Source organism: Coregonus clupeaformis, unplaced genomic scaffold (assembly GCF_020615455.1).
Source record: "Coregonus clupeaformis isolate EN_2021a unplaced genomic scaffold, ASM2061545v1 scaf3885, whole genome shotgun sequence".
In the NCBI taxonomy this organism is placed as follows: Eukaryota; Metazoa; Chordata; class Actinopteri; order Salmoniformes; family Salmonidae; genus Coregonus; species Coregonus clupeaformis.
Genome location: NW_025537339.1, coordinates 1,917 through 22,158, shown reverse-complemented (window position 1 = coordinate 22,158; position 20,242 = coordinate 1,917). Strand labels below are relative to the sequence as shown.

At 48.2% G+C, this 20,242-nt stretch overlaps 1 pseudogene; it reads left to right on the top strand.

Annotated features, from left to right (window-relative positions):
- LOC121578353 overlaps positions 1 to 19,985 on the top strand; it is a 33,360-nt pseudogene extending 13,375 nt beyond the window's left edge.
- Positions 19,986 to 20,242: the final 257 nt, after the last annotated feature.

Here is a 20,242-nt window from a genome sequence, read left to right as displayed (position 1 = left end):
CTTCCAGTTTGGTGTGGCGCCATTTCGTTCCAATTTCCTGGAAGCTTGCTTCAAAGCTCGGGTATTTTCTGTATACCAGGGAGCTAGTTTCTTATGACAAATGTTTTTCGTTTTTAGGGGTGCAACTGCATCTAGGTATTGCAAGGTTAAATTGAGTTCCTCAGTTAAGTGGTTAACTGATTTTTGTCCTCTGACGTCCTTGGGTATGCAAAGGAGTCTGGAAGGGCATCAAGGAATTTTTGTGTTGTCTGAGAATTTATAGCACGACTTTTGATGCTCCTTGGTTGGGGTCTGAGCAGATTATTTGTTGCGATTGCAAACGTAATAAAATGGTGGTCCGATAGTCCAGGATTTTGTGGAAAAACATTAAGATCTACAACATTTATTCCATGGGACAAAACTAGGTCCAGAGTATGACTGTGGCAGTGAGTAGGTCCAGAGACATGTTGGACAAAACCCACTGAGTCGATGATGGCTCCGAAAGACTTTTGGAGTGGGTCTGTGGACTTCTCCATGTGAATATTAAAATCACCAAAAATTAGAATATGATCTGCTATGACTACAAGGTCTGATAGGAATTCAGGAAACTCAGAGAGGAACGCTGTATATGGCCCAGGAGGCCTGTAAACAGTAGCTATAAAAAGTGATTGAGTAGGCTGCATAGATTTCATGACTAGAAGCTCAAAAGATGAAAACGCCATTTTTTTTGTAAATTGAAATTTGCTATCGTAAATGTTAGCAACACCTCCGCCTTTGCGGGATGCACGGGGGAATATGGTCACTAGTGTAACCAGGAGGTGAGGCCTCATTTAACACAGCAAATTCATCAGGCTTAAGCCATGTTTCAGTCAGGCCAATCACATCAAGATTATGATCAGTGATTAGTTCATTGACTATGACTGCCTTTGAAGTGAGGGATCTAACATTAAGTAACCCTATTTTGAGATGTGAGGTATCACGATCTCTTTCAATAATGGCAGGAATGGAGGAGGTCTTTATCCTAATAAGATTGCTAGGGTGAACACCGCCATGTTTAGTTTTTGCCCAACCTAGGTCGAGGCACAGACACAGTCTCAATGGGTATGGCTGAGCTGACTACACTGACTATGCTATTGGCAGACTCCACTAAGCTGGCAGGTTGGCTAACAGCCTGCTGCCTGGCCTGCACCCTCTTTCACTGTGGGGCTAGAGGAGTTAGAGCCCTATCTATGTTGGTAGATAAGAGGAGAGCACCCCTCCAGCTAGGATGGAGTCCGTCACTCCTCAGCAGGTCAGGCTTGGTCCTGTTTGTGGGTGAGTCCCAGAAAGAGGGCCAATTATCCACAAATGTTATCTTTTGGGAGGGCAGAAAACAGTTTTCAACCAGCGATTGAGTGCTGAGACTCTGCTGTAGAGCTCGTCACTTCCCCTAACTGGGAGGGGGCCAGAGACAATTACTCGATGCCGACACATCTTTCTAGCTGATTTACAAGCTGAAGCTATGTTGCACTTGGTGACCTCTGACTGTTTCATCCTAACATCGTTGGTGCCGACGTGGATAACAATATCTCTATACTCTCTACACTCGCCAGTTTTAGCTTTAGCCAGCACCATCTTTAGATTAGCCTTAACGTCGGTAGCCCTGCCCCCTGGTAAACAGTGTATGATCGCTGGGTGATTCGTTTTAAGTCTAATACTGCGGGTAATGGAGTCGCCAATGACTAGGGTTTTCAATTTGTCAGAGCTAATGGTGGGAGCCTTCGGCGTCTCAGACCCCCGTAACGGGAGGAGTAGAGACAAGAGAAGACTCCAGACTCAGACTCCGACTCGCTACATAATGGGGAAAACCGGTTGAAGGTTTCTGTCGGCTGAATGAGCGACACCGGTTGAGCATTCCAACAGTATTTCCCTCCAGAAGCCATGAGAAAGTTGTCCGGCTGCGGGGACTGTGCGGGGGATTTATACTAACGTTACTGTCTGTACTTACTGGTGGCACAGACGCTGTTTCTTCCTTTCCTACACTGAAATTACCCTTGCCTAACGATTGCGTCTGAAGCTGGGCTTGTAGCACAGCTATTCTCGCCGTAAGGCGATCGTTCTCCTGTATATTATGAGTACAGCGACTGCAATTAGAAGACATCATGTTAATGTTACTACTTAGCTTCGGCTGTTGAAGATGTTGACGAACCATGTCCAGATAAAGCGTCCGGAGTGAAAAAGTTGAATAAGGGAAAAAGTTGCGATGGAAAAAAGGAAAATAAAGTAAAATTGGCAGCTAAAACGCACAGGAAATGACTCTTCTGTCTCGGGATAAACGTCCGGGGTGAAAAAGTTTAACGAAAAAGATGAGTGAGGACAAAACTAAAAAGTTGGTAAATTTGTTGAACACAGAGATTGATTAAACGTTTATTAAAAGTAAAACGTGAATAGTTTGGCAGGTAGCCAAGTAGCAACAAACAGCACAGCAGCACGGAGACAATGCGGAAGCGGGACGGAAGTCACAAGTGTTCCTGTGTGTAAATAAATACCAAGTAAATAAGTACGTTTTAGTAAATAAATACCAATGGGATGGTACTTATTTGGAGTCTTTTATTGTCCGAGCGCAGATGCACCTTGTACAGATGTCAGTGGAGTAAACAAATGAAGTGTATACCTAACTAGTCACGTACCACCTTGATGTATTTGTTTGTCTGTTTCTGTCCCCTGATATTCCATGACACAATGGAATTATTTCCAGAGGATACCATTTAATCAGTTTTAAGTCCTATGGTATTGAGGTGACACCAACTCACTGTCCTCCCCACTCACTCTTCCCAACACCCCCTGTTAGTTTCCCAAACACTCATAACCATGGTAACAGGTCACACAATACAGTCAACAAAACCATGGTAACAGGTGACACAATACAGACAACCATAACCATGGTAACAGGTGGCACAATACAGTCAAACATAACTGTGGTAACAGGTGGCACAATACAGACAACCATAACCATGGTAACAGGTGGCACAATACAGTCAACCATAACCATGGTAACAGGTTGCACAATACAGTCAACCATAACCATGGTAACAGATGCCATAATACAGTCAACCATAACCATGGTAACCGGTAGAACAATACAGACAACCATAACCATGGTAACAGGTGGCACAATACAGTCAACCATAACCATGGTAACATGTGGCACAATACAGTCAACTATAACCATGTTAACAGGTGGCACAATACAGTCAACCATAACCATGGTAACAGGTGGCCCAATACAGTCAACCATAACCATGGTAACAGGTGGCACAATACAGTCAACCATAACCATGTTAACAGGTGGCACAATACAGTCAACCATAACCATGGTAACAGGTGGCCCAATACAGTCAACCGTAACCATGGTAACAGGCGGCTCCAATACAGTCAGACTAAAAAGTTGTATGAGGCTGATACTCCTCTCCTTTCCTCTCCCGATTCTCTTCTCTTCTCGTCTTCCTCTCTCCCCTCCTCTCCCGCCTTCCCTTCCCCTCTCTCCTCTTCTCCCATCTCCTCTCCCTCTTCCTCCTCTCCTCCCTCTCCTCTCTCCTCTCTCCTCCCTCTCCTCCTTCTCTCCTCTCTCCTCTCTCCCCTCTCTTCTCCGTCTCCTCTCCTCAGGTAGCAGCAGAGACGCGTGCGCTGGTCTCCTGGATGGAGAAGATCCCGTTCGTCCTGGGTGGTAACCTCCAGGGAGGGGAGTTGGTGGTGACCTTCCCCTATGACAGGACCCGTTCCCAGGGTGTAGCCAGGGGAGCAGACCCCCACCCCAGACGACCATGTCTTCCGCTGGCTCGCCTTCTCCTACGCATCCACCCACCGCCTGATGACCGACGCCAGCCGACGCGTCTGCCACACCGAGGACTTTGCCAAGGAGGATGGCACCATCAACGGGGCATCCTGGCACACCGCAGCAGGGAGTTAGTGTTGCTGTTTTCCCCATTCAGTTCAATTCAATTCAATTCAGTTAAATTCAATTCAGTTCAATTAATTTCAGTTCAGTTCAATTCAATTCAGTTCAATTCATTTCATTTCAGTTCAATTCCGTTAAATTCATTTCAGTTCATTTCAATTCAGTTCAATTCATTTCAATTCAGTTCAGTTCAGTTCAGTTCAATTCATTTCATTTCAGTTCAATTCATTTAAATTCAGTTCAATTCATTTCAGTTCAATTCAATTCAATTCAGTTCAATTCCTTTCATGACTAGGCTTGATCTGTTCTAGCAGTATTTCTTAGCTTACCCTTTTTAACTTCTCAGGGGGCTTAGTTATATTAGGTATCCGTCTGAGGTGTACACATCTGCATATTCACTTTAGCCACAGGCTGTTTGAATGTTTTTTCTGTGGGTTTCTTTGTAATGTTGTAATATAATGTGCAAAACTTACCAAAGAAAACAAGACAAAAACATGTGGAACCTCAATCTGCCACCACAGACCAGTACCAGAGTAGCTCTTCATTTCAACACATGACTGAGAAAATAAAATATCAGCTGATGTCTCTTGATTTGGCAGTTGGCCAACAGATAAATGACTCGTCTGTGTGCTGTGTTGGCAGGTATGAATGATTTCAGCTACTTGCACACCAACTGCTTTGAGCTGTCGATGTACGTGGGCTGTGACAAATTCCCCCATGAGAGCGAGCTGGCGGAGGAGTGGGAAAACAACCGGGAATCTCTGCTCGTCTTCATGGAGCAGGTACAGAGTGCTGAGTACAGAGAGAGTACAGAGAGAGTGCAGAGTGCATAGAGAGTGAAGAGAGAGCACAGTACAGAGAGAGTCTAGAGTACAGAGAGAGAGCACAGAGAGAGTGCAGAGTGCATAGAGAGTGAAGAGAGAGCGCAGAGTACAGAGAGTGTGCAGAGGACAGAGCAGAGTACATAGAAAGTCTAGAGTACAGAGAGAGAGCACAGTACAGAGAGAGTGCAGAGTACATAGTACAGAGAGAGTGCAGAGTGCAAAGAGGGTGCAGAGAACAGAGAGGGTGCAGAGTGCAGCGAGAGTGCAGAGTACAGAGAGAGTCTAGAGTACAGAGAGAGAGCACAGTACAGAGAGAGTGCAGAGTACATAGTACAGAGAGAGTGCAGAGTGCAAAGAGGGTGCAGAGTACAGAGAGGGTGCAGAGTACAGAGAGGGTGCAGAGTACAGAGAGGGTGCAGAGTACAGAGAGGGTGCAGAGTGCAGAGAGGGTGCAGAGTGCAGAGAGGGTGCAGAGTACAGAGAGGGTGCAGAGTACAGAGTGCAGAGAGGGTGCAGAGTGCAGAGAGGGTGCAGAGTGCAGAGAGGGTGCAGAGTACAGAGCACAGAGAGTGCAGAGCGCATAGTACAGAAAGAGTGCAGAGCGCAGAACGCAGAGAGGGTGCAGAGTACATAGTGCAGAGAAGGTGCAGAGTACAGAGTGCAGAGATGGTGTAGAGTACAGAGTACAGAGATAGTGCATAGTGCAGAGAGTACAGAGAGAGTGCAGAGTGCAGAGAGAGTACAGAGTGCAGAGTGAGTACAGAATATAGAGAGAGTGTAGTGCAGAGAGAGTACAGAGTACAGAGAGAGTGCAGAGTACATAGTACAGAGAGAGTGCAGAGTGCAAAGAGGGTGCAGAGTACAGAGAGGGTGCAGAGTACAGAGAGGGTGCAGAGTGCAGAGAGGATGCAGAGTACAGAGAGGATGCAGAGTACAGAGAGGGTGCAGAGTGCAGAGAGGGTGCAGAGTACAGAGAGGGTGCAGAGTACAGAGTACAGAGTGCAGAGAGGGTGCAGAGTGCAGAGAGGGTGCAGAGTGCAGAGAGGGTGCAGAGTGCAGAGAGAGTACAGAGACACACAGCCCCTGCAAATCACACACACATGCATACAGTGCATTCGGAAACTATTCAGACCCCCTTTACTTTTTCCACATGTTGTTACGTTACAGCATAATTCTAAAATGGATTAAAAAAGAATAATAATCATCAATCTACACAAAATACCCCATAATGACAAAGCGAAAACAGGTTTTTAGAAATAGGTGGTCTATAGTCCTTTATTCACTAGACTGTATGGGGAGAGATACAGCCCCCTGGGGATCTACTGGCACTAGACTGTATGGGGAGAGATACAGCCCCCTGGGGATCTACTGGCACTAGACTGTATGGGGAGAGATACAGCCCCCCTGGGGATCTACTGGCACTAGACTGTATGGGGAGAGATACAGCCCCCTGGGGATCCACTGGCACTAGACTGTATGGGGAGAGATACAGCCCCCTGGGGATCTACTGGCACTAGACTGTATGGGGAGAGATACAGCCCCCTGGGGATCTACTGGCACTAGACTGTATGGGGAGAGATACAGCCCCCTGGGGATCTACTGGCACTAGACTGTATGGGGAGAGATACAGCCCCCTGGGGATCTACTGGCACTAGACTGTATGGGGAGAGATACAGCCCCTGAGGATCCACTGGCACTAGACTGTATGGGGAGAGATACAGCCCCCTGGGGATCTACTGGCACTAGACTGTATGGGGAGAGATACAGCCCCTGGGGATCTACTGGCACTAGACTGTATGGGGGAGAGATACAGCCCCCTGAGGATCCACTGGCACTAGACTGTATGGGGAGAGATACAGCCCCCTGGGGATCTACTGGCACTAGACTGTATGGGGAGAGATACAGCCCCCTGGGGATCTACTGGCACTAGACTGTATGGGGAGAGATACAGCCCCCTGGGGATCTACTGGCACTAGACTGTATGGGGAGAGATACAGCCCCCTGGGGATCTACTGGCACTAGACTGTATGGGGAGAGATACAGCCCCCTGAGGATCCACTGGCACTAGACTGTATGGGGAGATACAGCCCCCTGGGGATCCACTGGCACTAGACTGTATGGGGAGAGATACAGCCCCCTGGGGATCTACTGGCACTAGACTGTATGGGGAGAGATACAGCCCCCTGGGGATCTACTGGCACTAGACTGTATGGGGAGAGATACAGCCCCCTGGGGATCTACTGTCACTAGACTGTATGGGGAGAGATACAGCCCCCTGGGGATCTACTGGCACTAGACTGTATGGGGAGAGATACAGCCCCCTGGGGATCTACTGGCACTAGACTGTTGGGGAGAGATACAGCCCCTGGGGATCTACTGGCACTAGACTGTATGGGGAGAGATACAGCCCCCTGGGGATCTACTGGCACTAGACTGTATGGGGAGAGATACAGCCCCCGGGGGATCTACTGGCACTAGACTGTATGGGGAGAGATACAGCCCCCTGGGGATCTACTGGCACTAGACTGTATAGGGGAGATACAGCCCCCTGGGGATCTACTGGCACTAGACTGTATGGGGAGAGATACAGCCCCCTGGGGATCTACTGGCACTAGACTGTATGGGGAGAGATACAGCCCCCTGGGGATCTACTGGCACTAGACTGTATGGGGAGAGATACAGCCCCTGAGGATCTACTGGCACTAGACTGTATGGGGAGAGATACAGCCCCTGGGGATCTACTGGCACTAGACTGTATGGGGAGAGATACAGCCCCCTGGGGATCTACTGGCACTAGACTGTATGGGGAGAGATACAGCCCCTGAGGATCTACTGGCACTAGACTGTATGGGGAGAGATACAGCCCCTGAGGATCTACTGGCACTAGACTGTATGGGGAGAGATACAGCCCCCTGGGGATCTACTGGCACTAGACTGTATGGGGAGAGATACAGCCCCCTGGGGATCTACTGGCACTAGACTGTATGGGGAGAGATACAGCCCCCTGGGGATCTACTGGCACTAGACTGTATGGGGAGAGATACAGCCCCCTGGGGATCTACTGGCACTAGACTGTATGGGGAGAGATACAGCCCCTGGGGATCTACTGGCACTAGACTGTATGGGGAGAGATACAGCCCCCTGGGGATCTACTGGCACTAGACTGTATGGGGAGAGATACAGCCCCCTGGGGATCTACTGGCACTAGACTGTATGGGGAGAGATACAGCCCCCTGGGGATCTACTGGCACTAGACTGTATGGGGAGAGATACAGCCCCCTGAGGATCCACTGGCACTAGACTGTATGGGGAGAGATACAGCCCCCTGGGGATCTACTGGCACTAGACTGTATGGGGAGAGATACAGCCCCCTGGGGATCTACTGGCACTAGACTGTATGGGGAGAGATACAGCCCCTGGGGATCCACTGGCACTAGACTGTATGGGGAGAGATACAGCCCCCTGGGGATCTACTGGCACTAGACTGTATGGGGAGAGATACAGCCCCCTGGGGATCTACTGGCACTAGACTGTATGGGGAGAGATACAGCCCCCTGGGGATCTACTGGCACTAGACTGTATGGGGAGAGATACAGCCCCCTGGGGATCTACTGGCACTAGACTGTATAGGAGAGATACAGCCCCCTGGGGATCTACTGGCACTAGACTGTATGGGGAGAGATACAGCCCCTGGGGATCTACTGGCACTAGACTGTATGGGGAGAGATACAGCCCCCTGGGGATCCACTGGCACTAGACTGTATGGGGAGAGATACAGCCCCCTGGGGATCTACTGGCACTAGACTGTATGGGGGAGATACAGCCCCCCTGGGGATCTACTGGCACTAGACTGTATGGGGAGAGATACAGCCCCCTGGGGATCTACTGGCACTAGACTGTATGGGGAGAGATACAGCCCCCTGGGGATCTACTGGCACTAGACTGTATAGGGAGAGATACAGCCCCCTGGGGATCTACTGGCACTAGACTGTATGGGGAGAGATACAGCCCCCTGGGGATCTACTGGCACTAGACTGTATGGGGAGAGATACAGCCCCCCTGGGGATCTACTGGCACTAGACTGTATGGGGAGAGATACAGCCCCCTGAGGATCTACTGGCACTAGACTGTATGGGGAGAGATACAGCCCCCTGGGGATCTACTGGCACTAGACTGTATGGGGAGAGATACAGCCCCCTGGGGATCTACTGGCACTAGACTGTATGGGGAGAGATACAGCCCCCTGGGGATCTACTGGCACTAGACTGTATGGGGAGAGATACAGCCCCCTGGGGATCTACTGGCACTAGACTGTATGGGGAGAGATACAGCCCCCTGATGATCTACTGGCACTAGACTGTATGGGGAGAGATACAGCCCCCTGGGGATCTACTGGCACTAGACTGTATAGGGAGAGATACAGCCCCCTGGGGATCTACTGGCACTAGACTGTATGGGGAGAGATACAGCCCCCTGGGGATCTACTGGCACTAGACTGTATGGGGAGAGATACAGCCCCTGGGGATCTACTGGCACTAGACTGTATGGGGAGAGATACAGCCCCCTGGGGATCTACTGTCACTAGACTGTATGGGGAGAGATACAGCCCCCTGGGGATCTACTGGCACTAGACTGTATGGGGAGAGATACAGCCCCCTGGGGATCTACTGGCACTAGACTGTATGGGGAGAGATACAGCCCCCTGGGGATCTACTGGCACTAGACTGTATGGGGAGAGATACAGCCCCCTGGGGATCTACTGGCACTAGACTGTATGGGGAGAGATACAGCCCCCTGGGGATCTACTGGCACTAGACTGTATGGGGAGAGATACAGCCCCCTGGGGATCTACTGGCACTAGACTGTATGGGGAGAGATACAGCCCCCTGGGGATCTACTGGCACTAGACTGTATGGGGAGAGATACAGCCCCCTGGGGATCTACTGGCACTAGACTGTATGGGGAGAGATACAGCCCCCTGGGGATCTACTGGCACTAGACTGTATGGGAGAGAGATACGGCCCCCCTGGGGATCTACTGGCACTAGACTGTATGGGGAGAGATACAGCCCCCTGGGGATCTACTGGCACTAGACTGTATGGGGAGAGATACAGCCCCTGGGGATCTACTGGCACTAGACTGTATGGGAGAGATACAGCCCCCTGGGGATCTACTGGCACTAGACTGTATGGGGAGAGATACAGCCCCCTGGGGATCTACTGGCACTAGACTGTATGGGGAGAGATACAGCCCCTGGGGATCTACTGGCACTAGACTGTATGGGGAGAGATACAGCCCCCTGGGGATCTACTGGCACTAGACTGTATGGGGAGAGATACAGCCCCCTGGGGATCTACTGGCACTAGACTGTATGGGAGAGAGATACAGCCCCCTGGGGATCTACTGGCACTAGACTGTATGGGGAGAGATACAGCCCCCTGGGGATCTACTGGCACTAGACTGTATGGGGAGATACAGCCCCCTGGGGATCTACTGGCACTAGACTGTATGGGGAGAGATACAGCCCCCTGGGGATCTACTGGCACTAGACTGTATGGGGAGAGATACAGCCCCCTGGGGATCTACTGGCACTAGACTGTATGGGGGAGAGAGATACAGCCCCCTGGGGATCTACTGGCACTAGACTGTATGGGGAGAGATACAGCCCCCTGGGGATCTACTGGCACTAGACTGTATGGGGAGAGATACAGCCCCCTGGGGATCTACTGGCACTAGACTGTATGGGGAGAGATACAGCCCCCTGGGGATCTACTGGCACTAGACTGTGTGGGGAGAGATACAGCCCCCTGGGGATCTACTGGCACTAGACTGTATGGGGAGAGATACAGCCCCCTGGGGATCTACTGGCACTAGACTGTATGGGGAGGAACAGCCCCTGGGGATCTACTGGCACTAGACTGCATGGGGAGAGATACAGCCCCCTGGGGATCTACTGGCACTAGACTGTATGGGGAGAGATACAGCCCCCTGGGGATCTACTGGCACTAGACTGTATGGGGAGAGATACAGCCCCTGGGGATCTACTGGCACTAGACTGTATGGGGAGAGATACAGCCCCCTGGGGATCTACTGGCACTAGACTGTATGGGGAGAGATACAGCCCCCTGGGGATCTACTGGCACTAGACTGTATGGGGAGAGATACAGCCCCTGGGGATCTACTGGCACCTAGACTGTATGGGGAGAGATACAGCCCCCTGGGGATCTACTGGCACTAGACTGTATGGGGAGAGATACAGCCCCCTGGGGATCTACTGGCACTAGACTGTATGGGGAGAGACAGCCCTGGGGATCTACTGGCACTAGACTGTATGGGGAGAGATACAGCCCCCTGGGGATCTACTGGCACTAGACTGTATGGGGAGAGATACAGCCCCCTGGGGATCTACTGGCACTAGACTGTATGGGGAGAGATACAGCCCCCTGGGGATCTACTGGCACTAGACTGTATAGGGAGAGATACAGCCCCCCTGGGGATCTACTGGCACTAGACTGTATGGGGAGAGATACAGCCCCCTGGGGATCTACTGGCACTAGACTGTATGGGGAGAGATACAGCCCCCTGGGGATCTACTGGCACTAGACTGTATGGGGAGAGATACAGCCCCCTGGGGATCTACTGGCACTAGACTGTATGGGGAGAGATACAGCCCCTGAGGATCTACTGGCACTAGACTGTATGGGGAGAGATACAGCCCCCTGGGGATCTACTGGCACTAGACTGTATGGGGAGAGATACAGCCCCTGGGGATCTACTGGCACTAGACTGTATGGGGAGAGATACAGCCCCCTGGGGATCTACTGGCACTAGACTGTATGGGGAGAGATACAGCCCCCTGGGGATCCACTGGCACTAGACTGTATGGGGAGAGATACAGCCCCCTGAGGATCTACTGGCACTAGACTGTATGGGGAGAGATACAGCCCCCTGGGGATCTACTGGCACTAGACTGTATGGGGAGAGATACAGCCCCTGAGGATCTACTGGCACTAGACTGTATGGGGAGAGATACAGCCCCCCTGGGGATCTACTGGCACTAGACTGTATGGGGAGAGATACAGCCCCCTGGGGATCTACTGGCACTAGACTGTATGGGGAGAGATACAGCCCCTGGGGATCTACTGGCACTAGACTGTATGGGGAGAGATACAGCCCCTGGGGATCTACTGGCACTAGACTGTATGGGGAGAGATACAGCCCCTGGGGATCTACTGGCACTAGACTGTATGGGGAGAGATACAGCCCCCTGGGGATCTACTGGCACTAGACTGTATGGGGAGAGATACAGCCCCCTGGGGATCTACTGGCACTAGACTGTATGGGGAGAGATACAGCCCCCTGGGGATCTACTGGCACTAGACTGTATGGGGAGAGATACAGCCCCCTGGGGATCTACTGGCACTAGACTGTATGGGGAGATACAGCCCCCTGGGGATGTATTATATTTCTGATTTATCAGGCTAATATCTGAGTGTGTATATTATATTATTTAAATATTTATATCAAGGACCACATAGAAAATACTAGTTTGTATGTTTTCATGTGTCATACTCTGTGTGTCTTGTACTCTTAAATACTGTAGAACTTGTTTTACCCTAAATAAAATCAATCAATATAATCAAATTAATATTATATATGAGACATTCCATATTATTATTATTAATATTATACAGTCAGTTGATCTTTGACCTCTGGCCTTTTCATGCACAGGTGCATCGTGGGATCAAAGGCGTTGTCCGGGACATGCAGGGGCGGGGCATAGCCAACGCCATCATCCAGGTGGAGGGTATTGGCCATGACATCAGAACAGGTAGAGATACATACTATGGAGAGATTTATTAAAGTATACTCCGTGTTGGTCGTTCCGTCTCTATGGATCTGACATTACTTCACCAAACCCAAGTATTATAGTCCAAGATACTACTGCGGTAGATGACATGGTCAGTGTGGATTAACAACCTTGACCAATCAACGGGCGGCAGGTAGCTTAGTGGTTAAGAGCGTTGTGCCAGCAACCGAAAGGTCGCTGGTTCTAATCCCAGAGGTGACGATGTTCCCTTGAGCAAGGCACTTAACCCTAATTGCTCTGGATAAGAGCGTCTGGCTAAATGACTAAAGTGTAATACATAGGCTATTGCTTCCTATAATCCATAATTAGCATTCTATAGAAAACATCATTAGCAGAGATTGTATAATGGACAATATTATATAATAATTCTGACAGGGAACCAAATAGACAAATTGAACATGATAATTAGATAAGCAACATGTCTGGCATATAATTAATGAATATAATTAACGCTGCAAAAGTAAGAACTTCTTCCAGCCAAAGACAATGATGTTGGATCATTTAAAACTCTCCCAGAAACTGATCATGCTTGTATTTCATGCTTGACAAAGTAAATCCACAGCAGAAAATAGCTACCGTTTTATAAGGCTAGAGGTTAATATATTTTACTACACAGTCGATACCTGCCTGCAGACATGATGACACAAGCACCTTGTCCTATTTGCCTTGTATTTTATCATTCATATGTGTGGCTGAGTTTATATTCTGCAGTCAAAGCTGTGAGGCAGATGAGTTGCTTCAGGGTTTGATGAAATTCCCATGACTCTTCCCTTCAGCTTCATTCCACAGTGTGAGTCTCACACACACATATGTACACACACGCACGCACACACACACACGCACACACACGCACACACACGCACACACACACGCAATGATTACATCAAGCTTGTGACTCTACAAACTTGTTGGATTCATTTGCTGTTTGTTTTTGGTTGTGTTTCAGATTATTTTGTGCCCAATAGAAATTAATGTTAAATAACGTATTGTGTCATTTTGGAGTCACTTTTATTGTAATTAAGAATATAATATGTTTCTAAACGCTTCTGCATTCATGTGGACGTTACCATGGTTACAGATCATCCTGAATGAATCGTGAATAATGATGAGTGAGAAAGTTACAGAGGCATAAATATCATACATTTTACATTTTAGTCATTTAGCAGACGCTCTTATCCAGAGCGACTTACAGTTAGTGAGTGCATACATATTTTTTATTTTATTTTTCATACTGGCCCCCCGTGGGAATCGAACCCACAACCTTGGCGTTGCAAACGCCATGCTCTACCAACTCAGCAACATCCCTGCCAGCCATTCCCTCCCCTACCCTGGACGACGCTGGGCCAATTGTGCGCCACCCCATACCCCCCCCCAAAAAAAATGCTAACCTCCCTTGTTATTGTAGTGGTGAGAGGTTAGCATGTTTTAGGGGTATGATATAAAATGCTAACCTCCCTTGTTATTTTAGTGGTGAGAGGTTAGCATGTTTTAGGGGTATGATATAAAATGCTAACCTCTCTTGTTATTGTAGTGGTGAGAGGTTAGCATGTTTTAGGGGTATGATATAAAATGCTAACCTCCCTTGTTATTGTAGTGGTGAGAGGTTAGCATGTCTTGGGAGTATGATATTTGTGCGTCTTTTCTTTCTCACTCATTCACGATTCATTCAGGACTATCCACAGCCGTTGTTATTATTCCTGGAACCGACTGTACTGTCTGCAAGTCACTTTCCTTCAAGAGAATCCAGTTCGCTTTGCTGCAGTCGGGAGGAGGGAGGAAACATGTCCAGCAGCTCTTCTCAAAATAGTCTTATTTTTGACTGACACACTCACACTCACACTCACACACTCACACACACACACACACTCACACACTCACACACACACTCACACACCCTGCAGTGAACAACCTAACAATGGGAAAAGGAACTTGCTATCCCCCGGTTAGTCAGAGAGTGTGAAGCATCATCTGTCTTCACTGTGAACCCAGGAACCCACACAAAAACTCACACACACACACACACACACACACACACACACACACACACACACACACACACACACACACACACACACACACACACACACACACACACACACACACACACACACACACACACACACTCACACACACACTCACACACACACACACATACACACACATCATAACATGCAGGAACACACAGAAGGATAGACTCACATCCATAATGGAGACATCCAGGGTTGTTTTCCTGGACTTAGAACTCAGTTATTAGCATTTTACAGCAAGTTATTTTTTTTCTAGTAAAGGAAAAAAACAACACCAAGCTTCACCTGTAGATTTGTAACCTCAGTGAGTCGATGGTTAAAGCATAATTTATACCGATGCCAATGTGTTGCTCTTTGTATAACTGGTGCAGTGGATCAACAGAGGTCTCGTAACTGTCACCATATTTCACACACAGCTCAGGGGTTGTGCTGAGATGTGGGGATGGGGTGAGTGGGTGAACAGCATGATGGGGTAGGAAAATCAAACTGTCATTTCTGTGGCTGGATCAAAGGTTCAGCACACATGGTGAGTTCAGTTCACTGTTGCTTCCAGCAGGTTCAGCACACACAATGTCATTTCTAGTGGAGACAGGAGACAGGAGACAGGAGACAGGAGACAGGAGACAGGAGACAGGAGACAGGAGACAGGAGACAGGAGGGAGGAGACAGCAGGGAGGTAAAACACAATGTCATGCCTAGTGGAGACAGGAGACAGGAGACAGGAGGGAGGAGACAGGAGACAGGAGACAGGAGACAGACAGGAGACAGGAGACAGGAGACAGGAGACAGGAGACAGGAGGGAGGAGACAGCAGGGAGGTAAAACACAATGTCATGCCTAGTGGAGACAGGAGACAGGAGACAGGAGACAGGAGACAGGAGACAGGAGACAGGAGACAGGAGACAGGAGACAGGAGGGAGGAGACAGCAGGGAGGTAAAACACAATGTCATGCCTAGTGGAGACAGGAGACAGGAGACAGGAGGGAGGAGACAGGAGACAGGAGACAGGAGACAGGAGACAGGAGACAGGAGACAGGAGACAGGAGACAGGAGACAGGAGGGAGGAGGGAGGAGACAGGAGGGAGGAGACAGCAGGGAGGTAAAACACAATGTCATGCCTAGTGGAGACAGGAGACAGGAGACAGCAGGGGGGTAAAACACAATATCATGCCTAGTGGAGACAGGAGACAGGAGACAGTATGGAGGTAAATCCAAGATGACCATGCGGTGCTATTTTTAAACCTCTAAACAGAAGAGCAAGAAAGAAGAGTTCCTCTTTTCATGGAGGGGGTTAGAACAGCCTCCTCTTCCCTCCTCCTTCTCTATGTTCTGCCCTCCCTCTCCTGTCTTTATCAGTTCAGTCAGTGTATTCCTAGTGGAGCTTTACTTTTTGCTGTTGCCAAGTATCAAGATGTGCTGCGTTCTTCTAGGACTATATTTGCATGCAGGAAAGTTAACTTCGGTGGCTTGAAAAAGTTTTTTTTTAATCTAATCTTTTGGTGATTCACGGTCCGTGACCTATATGGTGGAATGCAGTGTGGATCAGAATTCTGACACATGCTGACATGCTGTGAACCCTCTTTCTCACATTTCCTCTGACACGTGACCTTAAAATACATATGCAACCCCATCTCTCTCTCTCTCTCTCTCTCTCTCTCTCTCTCTCTCTCTCTCTCTCTCTCTCTCTCTCATTCTCTCTCCCTCTCCCTCCCTCTCTCTCTCTCTCTCTCTCTCTCTCTCTCTCTAAATTCAATTCAATTTAAGGGCTTTATTGTCATGGGAAACGTATGTTAACATTACCAAAGCAAGTGAAATAGATAATAAACAAAAGTGAAATAAACAATAAATATTAACAGTAAACATTACACTCACAAAAGTTACAAAATAATAAACACATTTCAAATGTCATATTATGTATATATACATTACATTTACATACGCTCTTATCCAGAGCGACTTACAGTTAGTTAAAATACTTTTTTTTTTCATACTGGCCCCCCGTGGGAAACAAACCCACATCCCTGCCGGCCATTCCCTCCCCTATCCTGGGCCAATTGTGCTCCGCCCCATGGGTCTCCCGGTCACAGCCAGCTACGACAAAGCCTGGATTCGAACCAGGGTCTCTAGTGGCACAGCTAGCACTGCGATGCAGTGCCTTAGACCACTGCCCCACTCGGGAGACTACACAATGTTATAATGATGTGCAAATAGTTAAAGTACAAATAGGAAAATAAATAAACATAAATATGGGTTGTATTTCCAATGGTGTTTGTTCTTCACTGGTTGCCCTTTTCTTATGGCAACAGGTCACAAATATTGCTGCTGTGATGGCACACTGTGGTATTTCACCCAGTAGATATGGTAGTTTATCAAAATTGGATTTGTTTTCGAAGTCTGTGTAATCTGAGGGAAATATGTGTCTAATATGGTCATACATTTGGCAGGAGGTTAGGAAGTGCAGCTCAGTTTCCACCTCATGTTGTGGGCAGTGTGCACATAGCCTGTCTTCTCTTGAGAGCCAGGTCTGCCTACGGCGGCCTTTCTCAATAGCAAGGCTATGCTCACTGAGTCTGTACATAGTCAAAGCTTTCCTTAAGTTTGGGTCAGTCACTGTGGTCAGGTATTCTGCCACTGTGTACTCTGTTTAGAGCCAAATCGCATTCTACTTTGCTCTGTTTTTTTGTTAATTCTTTCCAATGTGTCAAGTAATTATCTTTTTGTTTTCTCATGATTTGGTTGGGTCTAATTGTGTTGCTGTCCTGGGGCTCCGTGGAGTCTGTTTGTGTATGTGAACAGAGCCCCAGGACCAGCCTGCTTAGGGGACTCTTCTCCAAGTTCATCTCTCTGTAGGTGATGGCTTTGTTATGGAAGCTTTGGGAATCGCTTCCCTTTAAGTGGTTATAGAATTTAACGGCTCTTTTCTGGATTTTGATAATTAGCGGGTATTCTGCACTGCATGCATTATTTGGTGTTTTACGTTGTACACAGAGGATATTTTTCTGAATTCTGCATGCAGAGTCTCAATTTGGTGTTTGTTCCATTTTGTGAATTCTTGGTTGGTGAGCGGACCCCAGACCTCACAACCATAAAGGGCAATGGGGTTCTATAACTGATTCAAGTATTTTTAGCCAGATCCTAATTGGTATGTCGAATTTTATGTTCCTTTTGATGGCATAGAAGGCCCTTCTTGCCTTGTCTCTCAGATTATTCACAGCTTTGTGGAAGTTACCTGTGGCACTGATGTTTAGGCCGAGGTATGTATAGTTTTTTGTGTGCTCTAGGGCAACGGGGTCTAGATGGAATTTGTATTTGTGGTCCTGGCAACTGGACCTTTTATGGAACACCATTATTTTTGTGTTACTGAGATTTACAGTCAGGGCCCAGGTCTGACAGAATCTGTGCAGAAGATCTAGGTGTCTCTCTGTCTCTCTTTCCATCTCACTCACTCACTCACTCACTCACTCACTCACTCACTCACTCACTCACTCACTCACTCACTCACTCACTCACTCACTCATACTTACCTCCTCTCTTCCTCTCCCTAGCGGCGGACGGGGACTACTGGAGGCTGTTGAACCCAGGAGAGTACAGCATCACGGTGAAGGCCGACGGCTACAGCGCCACAAGCAAGGTGTGTGAGGTGGGCTACGACATGGGAGCAACCCGCTGTGACTTCACCGTCAGCCGCACCAACCTGTCACGCATCAAGGAGATCATGGAGAGATACAACAAGCAGCCCATCAGACAGCCTGTTAGACCCGCCGTCAGGCAGCTGCAAGCACGCCGGCCCGGCCCCAGACACAGGCGCGTGCGGATATCATAGGGACCGCCAGGGAGGGTTAGAGAGAGAGAGGGAGTAGCTTGGTCCCAGACATGAATGTGAAGTCTTGCCAACGCCTGGGGGTCATTGTTCTGCCAATCATGTTTGGCACGATTTACAAACAGATCGGGGACCAGGCTATGGGGTGAAGAGAGCGATATAGGACTTTACAAACAGATCTGGAACCAGGCTAGGGGTGAAAAGAGCGATATAGGACTTTACAAACAGATCTGAGACCAGGCTAGGGCTGAAGAGAGTGATATAGGACTTTACAAACAGATCTGGGACCAGGCTAGGCATGAAAAGAGCGGTATAGGACTTTACAAACAGATCTGGGACCAGGCTAGGGGTGAAAAGAGCGATATATGACTTTACAAACAGATCTGGGACCAGGCTAGGGGTGAAAAGAGCGATATATGACTTTACAAACAGATCTGAGACCAGGCTAGGGGTGAAAAGAGCGATATAGGACTTTACAAACATATCTGAGACCAGGCTAGGGCTGAAGAGAGTGATATAGGACTTTACAAACAGATCTGGGACCAGGCTAGGGGTGAAGAGAGCGATATAGGACTTTACAAACAGATCTGGGACCATGCTATGGGGTGAAGAGAGCGATATAGGACTTTACAAACAGATCTGAGACCAGGCTAGGGGTGAAAAGAGCGATATAGGACTTTACAAACAGATCTGGAACCAGGCTAGGGGTGAAGAGAGCGATATAGGACTTTACAAACAGATCTGAGACCAGGCTAGGGGTGAAAAGAGCGGTATAGGACTTTACAAACAGATCTGGAACCAGGCTAGGGGTGAAGAGAGCAATAAAAGACAAACTCTACTATCTCTCTCTACTTCTGATCAAACTGTTCTCTGTTCTGCTCCAACATCTGCTTTGATCGGGACTCCTGTCTTTGAACTCTGTTACCTGCATCCATCCAGAGTGTTGGTGGAAGTGCAGATTGGAGATGATGGTAAAGATGGGATATTTTGAGTGACAATGGGGTTTTCTGTATTAAAACAAGGTGCTGTTCTTTCAACCATGAATTAAGCTCTGTGGCGCTCGTCTTACTTTATAATAATTGTATTTGGGACCGTCTTAAAAAGTTCCAGTGGCTTCTCTACCAAAGGGTTATTACAGTATACATGGTTAGCCGAAACGTCCATTTTACTTGTGCCCTTATTTGGTAACGAAATGTCAGTGTGTATTTCAAAGGATGAACGTTGACCCTGGATGTTACCATGTGTGTCTCTACTAACTCATGCAGCACAGTACCAGGACTAAAGCAGTAATAACGTTCTTACCAACAGGTTTACAAGCTTCATCCTTGCAAGTAATATTCTTTGAAATCGTGCTTTGGAATAAATAAATGATGCATATATTTTGAATGTAGAAAAAGCTCTCTATATATTTCTTTTATATTGCACTCCCGTGTTACTTTTCTGCATTCAGAAATGATTTAAAGTCCTACTCCAGGCTCCTTTTCAGCTCATTTATCACCTGATTTACTTAACAAAACACACTTCTCAATAGCTGGTCCAGGTATCCTCATGACATGGGGGGGTTTGCCTTCCTCTTGTTCTCTATTGCTCCTCTATTGTTCCTCATGCATGCAAGGGGGGAGGCCGATGACATCACGAATCCCCATCAGACCAACTCCTTGAATGCCCCACTCCTTGAAGTTTGCAGTTGTGTCTCAAAAGCACTATTTTGCTCAAAACTTACCCTTTAGTGTGTGTGTACTTTACTGTTTTTATAGATGTCGCTTTTCAACAGTAAAAGTTCAAG